The sequence below is a fragment of the Lissotriton helveticus genome, chromosome 10, assembly GCF_964261635.1.
Source record: "Lissotriton helveticus chromosome 10, aLisHel1.1, whole genome shotgun sequence".
NCBI lineage: Eukaryota > Metazoa > Chordata > Amphibia > Caudata > Salamandridae > Lissotriton > Lissotriton helveticus.
Window position 1 is genome coordinate 552,768,200 of NC_136071.1, and position 18,379 is coordinate 552,786,578.

At 42.3% G+C, this 18,379-nt stretch overlaps 1 protein-coding gene across 2 annotated transcripts in view; it reads right to left on the reverse strand.

The window, feature by feature from the left end:
* Nucleotides 1–18,379, reverse strand: part of MRTFB (myocardin related transcription factor B) — a 304,268-nt gene that overhangs the window by 265,504 nt on the left and 20,385 nt on the right. The window lies entirely within an intron of this gene.

Consider the following 18,379-nt stretch of genomic DNA (forward strand, 5'->3'; position numbering starts at 1 on the left):
CCTGTCCCACCACCCTCGTTACTTTCCCGCACTCATTTGGCCCCGCAGCCTCGAAGATCTCAGACCACGCGTCCGGGTCGAAGAACTCCGCGGTAAAGCCGGGTGAGACGTTGGCGAACGTCGCACCTGGGGCATAGTTTTTTTTCATGAAGTTTACGTAATCCACTTTCTGCTCGCCTTCCCAGTGCCACCAAAACCATTCGGAGCCGTATGAAGGTACTGAGAAGACTCCCCAGTGCAGAAATATCCCGAACTTGGCCTCATCGTACCAGTCAGGCAACGGGCGCGCGTCCAGGGAATCCCAGTCGGGGGTGTACCGAGCCCAAAGTGTTGGGGCGGTAAGCAAGAAGAGCACATGAAAAAGCAGAGACATCTACTGACAAACAGGGCAATGGATAGTGCAAGATACAGCACAGCATTTCTGCCACACTTCAGAGCAAAATTTGCACTGCGCAGGCACCTGGCAGATGTCTAACTGTGAGCAAGAAACTATGGTTGCTGCCAGGCAACGTTTTTTACTTCCGCCACACAGACCACTACGCACGAGCTTAGCGCCGGTCGCGAGGCATTTTCAGTGAAGGCTATTGCTTCACCGCCGTAACCTCAAAAACCTCTAGCATGACACAAATCAGCATCTCCACCAATGGCAAACTCTGGTCAATAGACGTAAACAAGCAGCATTTTCTATAACGTTTACACGAGTAACACCAGGGCACAGCTTGCAGTAATTCGCCATTTGTCTCTAAACCCCGTCCTTTTGCGATTGGGGGGCGTGTTTTTGACATTCTTTCTCGGCTGTAAACAACAGTCAAAAACACGCCCCCCCAGTCTGAAAAGGACAGGGCTTACAGACAAATGGTTCTTCTTTGTATCTAAGCCCCGTCCTTTTCAGACTGGGGGGCGTGTTTTTGACTGAGGACGTCACTGAGAGAAAGAAACGAAAAAACCACAACCCTCAATCCGAAAAGGACGGGGCTTGAAGCAACAAAATGACATCACTGAGCCCTCTTCTCCAATGGCTGGCTGCCGGTTAGGAGGCCAGCCAATGTAGAAGAGGGGCGGGGTTACCCTCACTACTGAGAGACATTAAGTCTCGCTGGCGAGACTGCGCATGTGCGCAGCCTACGCCAGTCTCGACCTAAAAAGGGTCTCTTTGCCTAATTCTGCATGTTTATCAATAGGCATTCCAGACAGTTCCTTTCTTCAATGATATCAGCTGGGGTTTTGATACCTAGTTTAACATCATTCACCGAAAGACCCATTTAATGCTTTCAGTGGAAGAAAATCTATTATGAAAAACCTCTAAATGAGAAATGGAGGAGTTCCTACTGAAACATAATTCCTAGCTTAGTGTTTTGTGTGCCTCCACACAGTAAATGTGTTATAATGTATTATAAAGCTTTGGAATGTAAACATTATTTTTTTCATAAGAATTTTGCTTAACGAAATGGATGGAATAACTCAAGTTAACGTTACTATGCATTTCTGACAATCCGAATCAAAGGAAACAAACGAAAAGAGGAAAAAAGAGAATTTCACAATGATAGCCAGCAGGTAGTTGAGAGGTCCGCGGAAGACGATGGTGTGGCAGCGAGCTAGAATACTGTATTCAGACATATACAGTCACACATCTGACATCACAGTGGAGGTAAAGTAGCTGTGTGCCTATTCCGAAGACCCACTCTTCCAAGACATCTAGCTAAATTGACAAACTTTTTTATCAAAGAACTCCACTTTGCATCCATTTTGCAGGATACAATCTGGATACTCTTTACCTGGTCTGCGCTGTACTGGTTAGACAGCATTTTCCATACATGTTCATAGTGACATGCAGACATAATGACCATTCACATCATGCTCAATTCTAATTTATTTACGATTTAAAGAATACATAGATATGAGACAGTGCTTTCACTTCCAGAGAATTTCAAGTGTCTACAATGCACACGGCTACATCTTGCTGTAGATCACACAAAGCTCTGAAATCAGTTTTGGAGCTCTCCTCCAGTAAGTCTTCAAAAAATAGGTCTGAATCATTTCATAGTAGTTGTACCAATACACTTCTAGAGCAGAAGGGGGAGGTAGAGGAAAGAGAGACCAGAGGGGATCGTCCTCCTTTTAATAGAAGTCAAAAAACAAAAAGAGCCTGCCTGTTAATTATGGACTAAACCTCCACATATATTAAAAACATTATGTTTTCTTTAGACAACCCTCACCCACCAGGGTTTCCCATTTGTGGCATGCTTCATCATTGGGTTCATCTTGTTCCGCCACGGAAAGGGGCATATACTGCGACCAACGAAATACGTGGGAGAACTTAAAGAAGTATATATATATATATATATATATATATATATATATATATATATACGCATATTACCTACTGGCGATAGCCAGTAGGTATATATAGTTAGGATTTTTTCTCTATGGGATTTCTGAAAATTCTATGTCTAACAACTTTGGCGTTTGTGGACGGAATTGGCTGAAATTTTCAGGAAAATGGCACATTTTGTTTCTGAGCAGCCCCTGAAAATTTGGGGGTGTTTCGTCAAGGGGGGGCCGAGAAAAAAGGGGGGTCCCAAAACACGTTTTTCCCATTCATTTTTCCATAGGGCGGTTGGACTCACTTTTAGCTCGAACGGCTGAATGGATTTACATGAAACTTGGCAAAATTGTAGATATGGTTTGCCCGACGTGCCTTTGCTATGTCTCAATATATGTTCTCCAGTGGATTTTGAGAAATTAACGTTTAAAAAAATATATATATCTGTAACAGCGCTCCGGTTAGCGCCCCGGTTCGCGTACCTGACGCGTAACGGAACTTCGCGAAGCGAAGCTGATTGGCTCTCCGGTGGCTGTCAACATTCTAAACAGTCCGGAGCGGCCGCCATCTTGTCTCTCTGTAGGATCGAGAGACAAGATGTGGTGAAAAACGAAGGGGGAAATGAAGGAAAGGGGGCAAGGTAGACCCCTCCTGACCCCCTAGGATTGATGAGGGGGATATTAAAGTGCCCCGCGGGGGCAAGAAAAAAAAAAAATTTGCGATTTTTCGCCGTAGAGGCGCGTCCCGGTACGCGAACCGGGCAGCTCACCGGGCAGCTAACCGGGCAGCTAACCGGCAGCGTAGCTGTCAACATTGTAAACAGTCCGGAGCGGCCGCCATCTTGTTTCTCGGTAGGTTCGAGAGACAAGATGTGATGAAAAACAAAGGGGGAAATGAAGGAAAGGGGGCAAGGTAAACCCCTCCTGACCCCCTAGGATTGACGAGGGGGATATTAAAGTCCTCCGCGGGGCAAAAAATAAAACATTTTGCGATTTTTCGTGGTAGAGGCGCTTCCCGGTACGCGAACCGGGCAGCTAACCGGCAGCGTAACGGGAGCCCGCCATCTTGTGTTTTTGGAGCGTCCGCTTCGCGTACTGGGTAGCGTCCCGGTAAGCGCAACAAGGGGAAAACCAAGAGAAACAGTAAAAAAAAAATTAAGGGAATAGATTTCCAGCAAACTTTGAAAAATTGTAGGGACTGTTTGTTTGATGTGCCTTTGCAAGGCCTCAAGATATGTGCCCGTGTGGATTTTGTCTAATTAAGGTTAAAAAAAATATATATATCTGTAAGCGTGCTCCGGCGCGCTTACGTTACGGGTTTTGTTTGCGCTGCAGAGCCGATACGTCACGGTTATGCGACGCGTCATGAGGCGTCTCACGTGGCTACGTGATACGTCACGTAATAAAGAATATATTTTACAGATATAGATATTAGCTTTTAAAAAACCAATGAAATTCACTGAAAAAACCATAGGTTATAGACCATATATAGTTAGGAATTTGCATTTACAAAACCTTGAAAATTCACTGAAAAAACCATAGGTTAGAGACCATATATAGTTAGCTGGACATTTTATTGACATAAAACCAATGAAATTCCATATATAGTTAGTTGCACTAACTATATATCGCGCACCCGCAATCCACTGCTGATGATGTCACATATTACATCATTCATGACATGGTCAGTGACATCACTGATGACATCACTGATGACATCTCAAATGACATCACTGATGACATCACTGATGACATCTCAAATGACATCACTGATGACATCATGACACACCAATACCAGTTACTACATACGCACTCACTGATTCCTACGTCTACACACACATTCACTCATTCACCCATACAATCACTCATACATACAGTCACTCATTATTACAACACTATTATATGCACTCATACACCTATGCAGACACTCACACACTGCCACTCATCCATGGAGTTACTCACACACCTAGTCAGTCCTGTAAAGAATCAATCACACTTCGATTTCCTCATCTATACAGTTAAACACAGAACACCATACTTTTTCACACATATACTAACACATACTTACTCTCTTATACAATCACTGATACAAGTACACATTGATATGCACAGAGTCACACACCTCCCAGCCAGCCACACACACACTCAGTCTTCCATACATCCACTCATTCTTCAATATGTAAAACATATTTAAACTTTACAAAAACACACAGACACTAGATGATGTCATCAGTGATGTCATCAGTGATGTCATTTGAGATGTCATCAGTGATGTCATCAGTGATGTCACTGACCATGTCATGAATGATGTAATATGTGACATCATCAGCAGTGGATTGCGGGTGCGCGATATATAGTTAGTGCAACTAACTATATATGGAATTTCATTGGTTTTATGTCAATAAAATGTCCAGCTAACTATATATGGTCTCTAACCTATGGTTTTTTCAGTGAATTTTCAAGGTTTTGTAAATGCAAATTCCTAACTATATATGGTCTATAACCTATGGTTTTTCAGTGAATATATATATATATATATATATATATATATATATATATATATATATATATATATATATATATATATATATATATATATATATAGGTGAGGTGTTTGGAGAGGAGCGACGGGTGGTGGAAGGAGTGAAACGGATATATATATATATATATATATATATATATATATATATATATACGCAGAGCAGAGCGGGAAAGAAATAAATACCTTCCGACTCGTACATTGTGGTCCGCCTTCTTCATTTTCCCAGGAGTGGATGAGTGGAGAAATTGTCGTTTGGGATAGATAAAGATATATATATATATATATATATTCACTGAAAAAACCATAGGTTAGAGACCATATATAGTTAGCTGGACATTTTATTGACATAAAACCAATGAAATTCCATATATAGTTAGTTGCACTAACTATATATCGCGCACCCGCAATCCACTGCTGATGATGTCACATATTACATCATTCATGACATGGTCAGTGACATCACTGATGACATCACTGATGACATCTCAAATGACATCACTGATGACATCTCAAATGACATCACTGATGACATCATCTAGTGTCTGTGTGTTTTTGTAAAGTTTAAATATGTTTTACATATTGAAGAATGAGTGGATGTATGGAAGACTGAGTGTGTGTGTGGCTGGCTGGGAGGTGTGTGACTCTGTGCATATCAATGTGTACTTGTATCAGTGATTGTATAAGAGAGTAAGTATGTGTTAGTATATGTGTGAAAAGTATGGTGTTCTGTGTTTAACTGTATAGATGAGGAAATCGAAGTGTGATTGATTCTTCACAGGACTGACTAGGTGTATGAGTGCATATGATAGTGTTGTAATAATGAGTGACTGTATGTATGAGTGATTGTATGGGTGAATGAGTGAATGTGTGTGTAGACGTAGGAATCAGTGAGTGCGTATGTAGTAACTGGTATTGGTGTGTCATGATGTCATCAGTGATGTCATTTGAGATGTCATCAGTGATGTCATTTGAGATGTCATCAGTGATGTCATCAGTGATGTCACTGAAGTATGGTGTTCTGTGTTTAACTGTATAGATGAGGAAATGGATGTGTGATTGATTCTTTACAGGACTGACTAGGTGTGTGAGTAACTCCATGGATGAGTGGCAGTGTGTGAGTGTCTGCATAGGTGTATGAGTGCATATGATAGTGTTGTAATAATGAGTGACTGTATGTATGAGTGATTGTATGGGTGAATGAGTGAATGTGTGTGTAGACGTAGGAATCAGTGAGTGTGTATGTAGTAACTGGTATTGGTGTGTCATGATGTCATCAGTGATGTCATTTGAGATGTCATCAGTGATGTCATCAGTGATGTCATTTGAGATGTCATCAGTGATGTCATCAGTGATGTCACTGACCATGTCATGAATGATGTAATATGTGACATCATCAGCAGTGGATTGCGGGTGCGCGATATATAGTTAGTGCAACTAACTATATATGGAATTTCATTGGTTTTATGTCAATAAAATGTCCAGCTAACTATATATGGTCTCTAACCTATGGTTTTTTCAGTGAATTTTCAAGGTTTTGTAAATGCAAATTCCTAACTATATATGGTCTATAACCTATGGTTTTTTCAGTGAATTTCATTGGTTTTTTAAAAGCTAATATCTATAGCTGTAAAATATATTCTTTATTACGTGACGTATCACGTAGCCACGTGAGACGTCTCATGACGCGTCGCATAACCGTGACGTATCGGCTCTGCAGCGCAAACAAAACCCGTAACGTAAGCGTGCCGGAGCACGCTTACAGATATATATATTTTTTTTAACCTTAATTAGACAAAATCCACACGTGCACATATCTTGAGGCCGTGCAAAGGCACATCAAACAAACAGTCCCTACAATTTTGCCAAGTTTGCTGGAAATCTATTCCCTTAATTTTTTTTTTACTGTTTCTCTTGGTTTTCCCCTTGTTACGCTTACCGGGACGCTACCCAGTACGCGAACCGGACGCTCCAAAAACACAAGATGGCGGACTCCCGTTACGCTGCCGGTTAGCTGCCCGGTTCGCGTACCAGGAAGCGCCTCTACCGCGAAAAATCGCGGGGGACTTTAATATCCCCCTCATCAATCCTAGGGGGCCAGGAGGGGTTTACCTTGCCCCCTTTCCTTCATTTCCCCCTTCTTTTTTCACCACATCTTGTCTCTCAAACCTACCGAGAGACAAGATGGCGGCCGCTCCGGACTGTTTACAATGTTGACAGCTACGCTGCCGGTTAGCTGCCCGGTTAGCTGCCCGGTGAGCTGCCCGGTGAGCTGCCCGGTTCGCGTACCGGGACGCGCCTCTACGGCGTAAAATCGCAAAAAAAAATGTTTTTTATTTTTTGCCCCGCGGGGCACTTTAATATCCCCCTCATCAATCCTAGGGGGTCAGGAGTGGTCTACCTTGCCCCCTTTCCTTCATTTCCCCCTTCGTTTTTCACCACATCTTGTCTCTCGATCGTACCGAGAGACAAGATGGCGGCCGCTCCGGACTGTTTAGAATGTTGACAGACACCGGAGAGCCAATCAGCTTCGCTTCGCGAAGTTCCGTTACGCGTCAGGTACGCGAACCGGGGCGCTAACCGGAGCGCTGTCACAGATATATATATTTTTATAAACTTTAATTTCTCAAAATCCACTGGAGCACATATATTGAGACATAGCAAAGGCACGTCGGGCAAACCATATCTACAATTTTGCCAAGTTTCATGTAAATCTATTCAGCCGTTCGAGCTAAAAGTGAGTCCAACCGCCCTATGGAAAAATGAATGGGAAAAACGTGTTTTGGGACCCCCCTTTTTTCTCGGCCCCCCCTTGACGAAACCCCCCCAAATTTTCAGGGGCTGCTCAGAAACAAAATGTGCCATTTTCCTGAAAATTTCAGCCAATTCCGTCCACAAACGCCAAAGTTATAAGACATAGAATTTTCAGAAATCCCATAGAGAAAAAATCCTAACTATATATACCCACTGGCTATCGCCAGTAGGTAATATACATATATAAACATATATAATCTGCATATCTATATAAATATAAATGCATGCATACATATACATATATGCATACATATGCATGTTATTTACATGAAAGTTTTAAAAACACTAATAAAAGCAAAGCTAAAAAGCCACCTCATTACAAACAGAATGGCTTTAACTTAAACGAGGGCGAGATCTATTGCATTTTCAATGCTTGTTTACTTTGGTTCTATCAAGAAGGCATTCAGATGTGTCACACATTTGCCATAAATTCTGAATGTTAGCACTCGAGTTGCTCATTAGATCACTGTAGTAAAGCTAGTGCTCACCAGGGAAGTCTGCTGCTAATCATGGTTTGCAGCCATTTTCCTGCATTTTTTATCCCGCAGACTTTCAGTCCGCATACCATTATCCCGCAAGGTCATTGACCTCGCATACCATTATCCTGCATTTTTTCAAAACGCATGTGCATTTATCGCGCATGCCTTTACAAAGAATTACGTTTTAAAGGCATGTATGGTAAATGCATTTGCGTTGTGAAAACCACGATGACGAGAGAGGTAAGTGGGTTTGAGTTAATTTTTTCGTGGGTTAGTGATTGTGTAGTGTAGTGTAGTGTTGTGTAGTGTAGTGTTGTGTTAGTGTAGTGTAGAGTTGTGGTGGTTGTTTAGTGTAGGGTCATGCTGGGGTTAGTGTTTTAGGGTTGTGTTGTAGTGTTTGCGTAGTGTAGGGTCATGCTGGGGGTAGTGTTTTAGGGTTTAGGGTAGTGTTGTAGTGTTTGCGTAGTGTAGGGTCATGCTGGGGGTAGTGTTTTAGGGTTTAGGGTTGTGTTGTAGTGTTTGAGTAGTGTAGGGTCATGCTGGGGCTAGTGTTTTAGGGTTTAGGGTAGTGTTGTAGTGTTTGCGTAGTGTAGGGTCATGCTGGGCGTAGTGTTTTAGGGTTTAGGATAATGTTGTAGTGTTTGCGTAGTGTAGGGTCATGCTGGGGGTAGTGTTTTAGGGTTTTGGGTAGTGTTGTAGTGTTTGCGTAGTGTAGGGTCATGCTGGGGTGTAGTATTTTAGGGCTAAGGGTAGTTTGCGTAGTGTAGGGTCATGCTGGGGGTAGTGTTTTAGGGTTTTGGGTAGTGTTGTAGTGTTTGCGTAGTGTAGGGTCATGCTGGGGGTAGTGTTTTAGGGTTTTGGGTAGTGTTGTAGTGTTTGCGTAGTGTAGGGTCATGCTGGGGTGTAGTGTTTTAGGGTTTTGGGTAGTGTTGTAGTGTTTGCGTAGTGTAGGGTCATGCTGGGGGTAGTGTTTTAGGGTTTTGGGTAGTGTTGTAGTGTTTGCCTAGTGTAGGGTCATGCTGGGGGTAGTGTTTTAGGGTTTTGGGTAGTGTTGTAGTGTTTGCGTAGTGTAGGGTCATGCTGGGGGGTAGTGTTTTAGGGTTTTGGGTAGTGTTGTAGTGTTTGCGTAGTGTAGGGTCATGCTGGGGGTAGTGTTTTAGGGTTTAGGGTAGTGTTGTAGTGTTTGCGTAGTGTAGGGTCATGCTGGGGGTAGTGTTTTAGGGTAGTGTTGTAGTGTTTGCGTAGTGTAGGGTCATGCTGGGGGTAGTGTTTTAGGGTTTAGGGTAGTGTTGTAGTGTTTGCGTAGTGTAGGGTCATGCTGGGGGTAGTGTTTTAGGGTTTAGGGTAGTGTTGTAGTATTTGCGTAGTGTAGGGTCATGCTGGGGTAGTGTTTTAGGGTTTAGGGTAGTGTTGTAGTGTTTGCGTAGTGTAGGGTCATGCTGGGGTGTAGTGTTTTAGGGTTTTGGGTAGTATTGTAGTGTTTGCGTAGTGTAGGGTCATGCTGGGGGTAGTGTTTTAGGGTTTAGGGTAGTGTTGTAGTGTTTGCGTCGTGTAGGGTCATGCTGGGGTGTAGTGTTTTAGGGTTTTGGGTAGTGTTGTAGTGTTTGCGTAGTGTAGGGTCATGCTGGGGGTAGTGTTTTAGGGTTTAGGGTAGTGTTGTAGTGTTTGCGTAGTGTAGGGTCATGCTGGGGGTAGTGTTTTAGGGCTTAGGGTTGTGTTGTAGTGTTTGCGTAGTGTAGGGTCATGCTGGGGGTAGTGTTTTAGGGTTTAGGGTTGTGTTGTAGTGTTTGTGTAGTGTAGGATCATGCTGGGGGTAGTGTTTTAGGGTTTAGGGTAGTGTTGTAGTGTTTGCGTAGTGTAGGGTCATGCTGGGGTGTAGTGTTTTAGGGTTTTGGGTAGTGTTGTAGTGTTTGCGTAGTGTAGGGTCATGCTGGGGGTAGTGTTTTAGGGTTTTGGGTAGTGTTGTAGTGTTTGCGTAGTGTAGGGTCATGCTGGGGGTAGTGTTTTAGGGTTTTGGGTAGTGTTGTAGTGTTTGCGTAGTGTAGGGTCATGCTGGGGGTAGTGTTTTAGGGTTTAGGGTAGTGTTGTAGTGTTTGCGTAGTGTAGGGTCATGCTGGGGGTAGTGTTTTAGGGTTTAGGGTAGTGTTGTAGTGTTTGCGTAGTGTAGGGTCATGCTGGGGGTAGTGTTTTAGGGTTTAGGGTAGTGTTGTAGTGTTTGCGTAGTGTAGGGTCATGCTGGGGGTAGTGTTTTAGGGTAGTGTTGTAGTGTTTGCGTAGTGTAGGGTCATGCTGGGGTGTAGTGTTTTAGGGTTTTGGGTAGTATTGTAGTGTTTGCGTAGTGTAGGGTCATGCTGGGGGTAGTGTTTTAGGGTTTAGGGTAGTGTTGTAGTGTTTGCGTAGTGTAGGGTCATGCTGGGGTGTAGTGTTTTAGGGTTTTGGGTAGTGTTGTAGTGTTTGCGTAGTGTAGGGTCATGCTGGGGGTAGTGTTTTAGGGTTTAGGGTAGTGTTGTAGTGTTTGCGTAGTGTAGGGTCATGCTGGGGGTAGTGTTTTAGGGCTTAGGGTTGTGTTGTAGTGTTTGCGTAGTGTAGGGTCATGCTGGGGGTAGTGTTTTAGGGTTTAGGGTTGTGTTGTAGTGTTTGTGTAGTGTAGGATCATGCTGGGGGTAGTGTTTTAGGGTTTAGGGTAGTGTTGTAGTGTTTGCGTAGTGTAGGGTCATGCTGGGGTGTAGTGTTTTAGGGTTTTGGGTAGTGTTGTAGTGTTTGCGTAGTGTAGGGTCATGCTGGGGGTAGTGTTTTAGGGTTTAGGGTGGTGTTGTAGTGTTTGCGTAGTGTAGGGTCATGCTGGGGGTAGTGTTTTAGGGTTTAGGGTAGTGTTGTACTGTTTGTGTAGTGTAGGGTCATGCTGGGGGTAGTGTTTTAGGGTTTAGGGTAGTTTAGTTGTTTAGTGTATGCTAAAGGCATATTCGTTCTAAAAGTTTTCGTTATTTTAATTTGCGGCCTAATAGTACATGCGGGATTTTTTTTGCGGACTGATGGTATGCGGGATTTTGTCATATATTCGCTAATCATACTTTCTATGGCAAAATGAACCCCCTCATTTTGTTCCTTTTTAAATTAAATGTTTTAAGAGTTACCACTTTATTCCAATCAAGATGGCTTCAGGTGTGCCATACCTTTGTAATAAGTAGGACTGTTAGCACTCTAGTTGTTCTTTAGAACACTCTGGGACATTCTGTCATTGGGCTATAGTTGGGCTACATCTGGCTGATATTTGGGCTACATTTGTTTTTTTGTCTCTGGTGGCCATCTTTGGGCTACATTGGGCTACATTGGGCTACATTTGGGCTCCAACATATATATAGCCCACTGTAGCCCAATATATATTTTTCAAAGTTAATTTTCGTAAAAACCACTGGAGCCTATATCTTGAGACATAGCAAAGGCACATCGGGCTACCAGTCCCTACAATTTTGCCAAGTTTGGTGTAAATCCATTCAGCCATTCAGGCTAAAAGTGAGGCCAACCGCCCTATGGAAAATTGCATGGGAAAAACACGTTTTGGGACCCCCCTTTTTTCTCGGCCCCCCCTTGACGAAACCCCCCCAAATTTTCAGGGGCTGCTCAGAAACAAAATGTTCTATTTTCCTGAAAATTTCAGCCAATTCTGTCCTCAAACGCCAAAGTTATTCGACATAGAATTTTCAAAAATCCCATAGGAAAAAAATCCTAACTATATATACCTACTGGCTATCGCCAGTAGGTAATATATATATATATATATATATATATATACATACATATGACGAACACTTGGTGAAATGGAGTGGGGGAGTCTTATGGGTGAGGATTAAAAATACCTGCCTAGTAGGCAACATTTTCTTTATTTGGACCTCTAGTCAGTATGGTTAAAATGGAGAAAGTGAGACTCAATGTAAAAATGTCCATGATTTTCTACGGGTCTACATGTTTCAAGCTATACCCCAGGGTTTTTCCTCAGGACCACTCCTGATATCACTCTTTCCATAAATTATAGTTCCACTCAGTCAGGATACTAAACATATGAAATGTATACAGGACCCAATTGGTGTTACAGCTTGATAATAAAAATGATGGCAAATCCTGTATTATGAATCCTTCGGGGTAAGGGACACTTCTAGTCACACTTATTCCAAAGCTACTCCCTTGCCAAATGACGAAGAGTAGCCTGCCAGGGGCCTGTACCAATACAGTCAAACATGATGCTGCACAATTATTGTGGTCAATGAAACACATGCATGATGTGTAGGAATTGTTATAAGGGCAGACACCTGTGACGTGTGTGTTTTGTAACCTTGCTCCAACTCGTGGCTTACTTCCCCATAATCAATAATGTATTTATCCCTCTTAATAAAAAACAATGTATTTAATATACCCCATGATACTACAAATGTAGCTACTTTTTAACAATGAAAATAACAGGTGTCCCTGTTATCCAATTTAATGGTATGAAGAGTTCCAGCTTCAGAAACATTAAAAGCTGAGCTGGCAATGCCAGGATTCAAACTCATGGCCGGCAGATCACACCAGGCGTCAGCAACAAGCACTTAACTAAGCAAACTATCCTACCAGCTGTCATCCATCTTGGTCTTCTTGCCATCGTTGTGGTACCACCTTTGCTGCTGAGCCTCACTGGTCCAGATGTGAGATTGTCTTGCCCTCTCCAGCTCTGAATACAGTACACCCTGGCTCTGGTGTGACGGCTCAGACTTAGCGTGCCAAAGTCGGAAGCACTGCATCGGAATCACTGGACGGTTACTATCTAGAACATCCACATACCAGCATGTGATCTAATACATTGCACCCATCTTGAGCCTTGTGGTGATTCCAGTTATAGCGTGCCAAGACTGAGATGCTCATAAAATCAGAATCCAGACTTTCATCCTGGCCATGAACATAGGTGCTGACAGGCCGAGAACAACAATGCAGAGGACGTCCAACATCAAGGGTAAAACTAATACTAACCAGCCATGGGCGAATTCACTCCCAATCAAGTAGAAAACACAACCCTAGTTTACAGCAAATCATGAATACATGGCTGTGTGCATGGGTGAACCGGCTTGTTATACGTTTTTGAGAGGCCTGAGGTCAATACTTAATGCTGGGGTCTCAAATACGTCTTTCGTTTTTGCCAGGTGCTATAAGCAACTGTTTCTAAATATTAAAAAATATAATACATTCGACCGAAAGAGAAAACTTGATGTATGGCACCATCTACTGGTGTGGTCTCGTTATTACTGAAGGCGTTAAGTTTGCTTTCAACTAAAAAGCTATAAATATAATTTGTGGAGCACTCGGGCCAGGGGCATTATGACCCCTTTTCCATAGCTGCCAAGTTTTCCGATTGCTCACTGGCCTTTCCATTGATTAAGTATAATTATTAGTATAACTATGTGTGACATTCAACTGTCAAAAGGATGACACTTCGAGAAAGAATTTCTAACGAGTAAAACAAACCAATGAATTTCATGTAAAGAGATAAATATCAGAAATGTCCCCCTTTTGAGTAATGAGAAACTCCAAAAATGCCTTGACACTGCTGCAAAACTCCGGAAATGGAAAGTCACTTGCGAAGAGGGAGAGATAAGGTGCCTGATATAAGACCTGACTTTCAAGCAGAACAAAAAAAAATCTTCTTTTCATTGTAAGACGCATTACTGTGCGCCTTAAACGCACAATTATTGTTCCCGCTGCACTTGAGAACCAGGGAGGCTATGTTAAAATACAGGGATGTTAAAGGATCATTCATAATCATCCATTTATCAGACCTCCTCATACAATGCAGAAGTCTCACAGTTACTCAATACATGCAGTGTTTTTTTTTCTTCTATAAAATATATGCAGGGGTCGGGTGTTCCAACTTAAGTAAGAGATTTGAGCCTTGACCTTTAACTAGGTTCCCCTAGTGGGCCCCTCAAGTAGCCAGTTGCAGCCAATGAACTATCTGTGCTACATCACATTGGCATATGGACAGCTGCAGCTTGGATGTGCTGTCACACCATGTCTCCTGATACAAGAATCAGTGAGACTGAGACAGTTGCTGGGCTTTGTGTGACATCGAGAGGCAACCACCCTGAAATGGCAGCCATCTTGGGTTGACCAAGAACTCTGTGCCCTCCCTGACATGATCTTCTTCACTGGGAGGTAACAAGTAGCCATTATGAGGTCAGTGCTGCAGGCCTGTGCACCCAACTGATGCGGACTTCTCCTACTTTGTTGTCAGCACACTGGTGATCAATAAGCTAAACACTGATGCTGACTGTTTCTACTTCTTTGTCAGCACACTGGTAATCAATGGACTGAGCACTGATGATGACTTTTTCTACTTCGTTGTCAGCACACTGGTAATCAATAGGCTAAGCATTGATGTTGACTTTTTTTACTTCCTTGTCAGCACACTGGTAAGCAATAGGCTATTCAGAGTCTTTTTCTTGTGTTTGTAATGATTGTCATTACGTTTGGGATGCGCAGCAATGAGCGCCCAGATGAGCCTTAACGAGGAGTATCTGGCACTGTAATTCTGATGATACTTCAAAACATAACTCTGAATGCCTATTCAGACAGTCACTGGTGCTGCAAGACACTTTTCATTGTACTCCGGAATTTCTAATTGTCACTAAGCTCAACCGTGATCCATCTACACCAAGATTTGCTCTCAAAGCAATCCATGCCCCCAATTTTGCCCTGAAGATGAAAATGAGAAACAGGATCAAAAATTTGACACTATAACGTACAAACTTGGCCTGGGCTTATTTGATGAGGCGCATAGCTGCGTGATTTATAAGAATAGCTTATTTCACGACACTGGGCCGTTTGCTGTTGTACATCCACATCTAAATTCACCATTAATTGTTTCCTCACAGTATGATCACTTTGAGGACTGAGCACCTTTATTACATTGCACTTTATTTTTGTTAATTAAATATCCTTGTATGTAGAATGGTCTCTGGAATTCTTTCAACCACTTTATGCAAGCTGACTGAATTGATTTGCCCATAAATATCTAACGCTGTTTACAAACAAGACTGCCGCGAACAACTGTTGTGTTCAGAGATACGTCAATGAATGAGACTGCTGTACCAGTTGAACATGTGGACCAGTATGGTTAGTTTTGGTGCAGCAAAGACATGAAAATTCTGTGGCAAAACAACCATCCATGACGGTGCTGAAGACAGCTTGACCAGAGTTGCATGTCTCTCCTCCCTTTCACGGCCACCCCATTGACGCTAATTTCTCTTCATCTACCACCATGTCTGGTCACTAAGATAAGAGATACGCCATGTTCAGCTAATTTGCACCTTTGGGTATGTCTGTGGTGTAACACTTCAACAGGCTACACTAATTGGAGAAATATCAGGGTGCCACATGCAAAACATCTCTGTGAATCCCATGTAATGGTGCTGTTCATGAAGTTCAGTGGAGTCGACTTAGAGGAACTTTTTATTACATTGACTCAAAAGAAAGCAAAATCTTAAAAAGGACGTATTGCATGCTTTAACAAGAGATTTGACCAGCAACACCACGCTGACTATAGGAGTTATAGGTCCAATACTACCTGTCAAATTCAGGATGAATCATTAGATGATTTCATTGCACTGCTACAGAAATTAGTCATATGTTCAAATGTCTTCAAGTTTGGCAATGATGACACTGTACGTCTAAGAATAACTTAACAGAACTGCTCCATAATACTTTTTAAAACGTGGATTTTTTAATGTACCATCACATACTGAAGAAAGACGTTCCAGGAAGCTGTGCCCTAAACAATGCCACAGTGTAGTCCACATGGCTTATGATAATGACCTTCAATTTACCTAACGGCCAAACCAACAGGAGGAAATTTCTATAACAACTCTGAGGCAAAAAAAAATCAAATAAAGCTCCACATTAATAAAGTCTTTTCATAAAAACAACACACTCTGACATCTGATCTATAGAAATAGATCAATAGCATTGTTGATCCCAGCATTACTTATCCAACTACAGGTCCAACAAGTGGGAGGCACTACGATCTACATAATAATTACAGAAGTCTCAATGGGGAATATTTATTTTTCAAACTTGACTTGTACGAATGTTATCACGAACCTGAACTGGAAACTGAAACATAGAGTATATCACCAGTTTCTTGTTGAAACTGGGCTTGCAACGCTGAAACCAGCCTGTTTCATCAACTGCTGAAATGCTCTAGGAACCAATCAGGATGGCCATTTTGGTCAATGCAAAACTGTTTCTACTACAATAAAGGCATATTAAGTAATAAAAAGACAATGAAGCAAATATTCTTGCTCAAGATTATGTTTACAGCCTTACAAGACACTGGGACTCACAGCAAATATATTCATTAGACACATGTTTTCTGAAAAAGTATGCAAGTGGACGCAATAAATGTTAAAGTGTCTGGAAATACACCCACAAATGTAGAAAACAGTGTATCTTTAATTATTTCTGGAGATGGCGAGCTATTGCTCCAGTCACATCAAAGTCTTTTGAGAAATCGCAAGCTTAATTAATTGATATAACAAAGAAGATAGTTCAAGTAATCCTATGCATGCATAAGTGTGCGGCACAACATAAAAGATGAGGTGGCATCACCAACTCACACATCTACTTTGACTCCAATCTTTGCAATAAAGTTACAGTGGATGTCAATTAGGTGGGGATAGTTACTATAATAGCACAGCACAAACCAGGCCAGGAGTTCTGCCAATCGCACACAGTTAAACATTATATATAAGCCAACCAGAAGCAAATTATGCAGTAACACAAGTAAAGAGTAAAGTACGGGTACAATGTTATTGTTGACTGTCAAAAGTCTGTCTGGTCAGGACGAGATCCCTGTGCAATAGTAGCCTGTGTCCCTGCATGGGATCTCTATTTTTTGGGGGGGCTCTTATGCTTGAGGCTATATCTTTGGAGGGTTCACTTCTTGCGTTCTTTTTTTGTTCAGTGGAGTCCACTTGACCTGTAAAGTTGCTGTCTTTGGGTGCCTCCAGCTGGATTGGAGGCACCATTTTACATGCCATGTTGCAATTCCTAGACTTTTTCTACAATGAACAGGAGAATCAAAGGCCCCTAATCCGTCGACTAAATTCATCTATCTCTTGTTTCTAACTCCATTGCTGCTAGGCTGAGAAACTTCACAGCCTTCCATGCCAACTGGACTGATGATCCTCCTAATGATTTTATATAGGCGGATCTGCTAGTTCTTATTTGTTCTTGCTTCAGTATTGGCGGTAATAGTGTTTTCCGAAAGGGTAAAAGAGCCGGGAAAGTACAAAGTAGGAGAAGTAATGATTCATTACCGTGACCTCAAAGGCGGCATTCCAGGGTTGGCCATGTCCGTTTTCATTTTGGGGTTAGATCTTTAGATGAATAAACTCCGAGCCTCAATAACATCAGGTTGAGCTTTTTTGACCCTGAAAAGTGTTCCAACAGATACGGTTGTGGTTTTAGGATTTTAAATGCTGGCATCACCACCCACGCATGGCTTTTATTGGTCAAGGTTGCTTTGTCTATTAGCAGTGATTGCTCACTAATGGCTTTGTTAGTTATTTGTTTGAACTCCGAGTAAGCAAGTATTATGTGCCGAGCCTCTTCTAACTTCGGATGAGAGTGATTGCAGTAACACCGAGTGAACTGAGTTCTTTAGACTAGATTGTTTATCGATTTGCAGCCAGCAATTGCGGGCGAGGGAGTTTACCTTTGCTGCTCTCATTCGCCAGTAAAAAATGTTATTAAAGCGCCTTGTCTTGCCGGAAATAGTTTTTTTAGACCGAACTCCAACCTGATGCGAGCTTGTGATGTGTATCATGGGAATGAGCATATTTTCTTGAAAAGACTGGATTGGGAGGTATTCAAGCCTGAAGCAGTTCTGATCTGTAGGAGATTGAAGGTATGAATGTTACTGCTTTGACCTTCAGCAAATAGTTTGTTGAACAATCACTGAGTTTTGTTTTGCAAGATTTTAAATCCAAAGAGCAATTAGTTTGCTTTCACTTGCCTTGATGACAAACTATGCTTGTAGTTAAGGTGCCGATCAAGTGAAACCCCCAGATATTTGTAGGTTGCGACCTGTTCCAGGATGTTAATGTTTGCCGTCCAGGTGAATCTGAGTTGTCTTTTGTGAGAGCTTGAGAAGCACATGACAGCCAGCAGGCTCGAGGGAACGCCGCCATCTCCGCCGCCA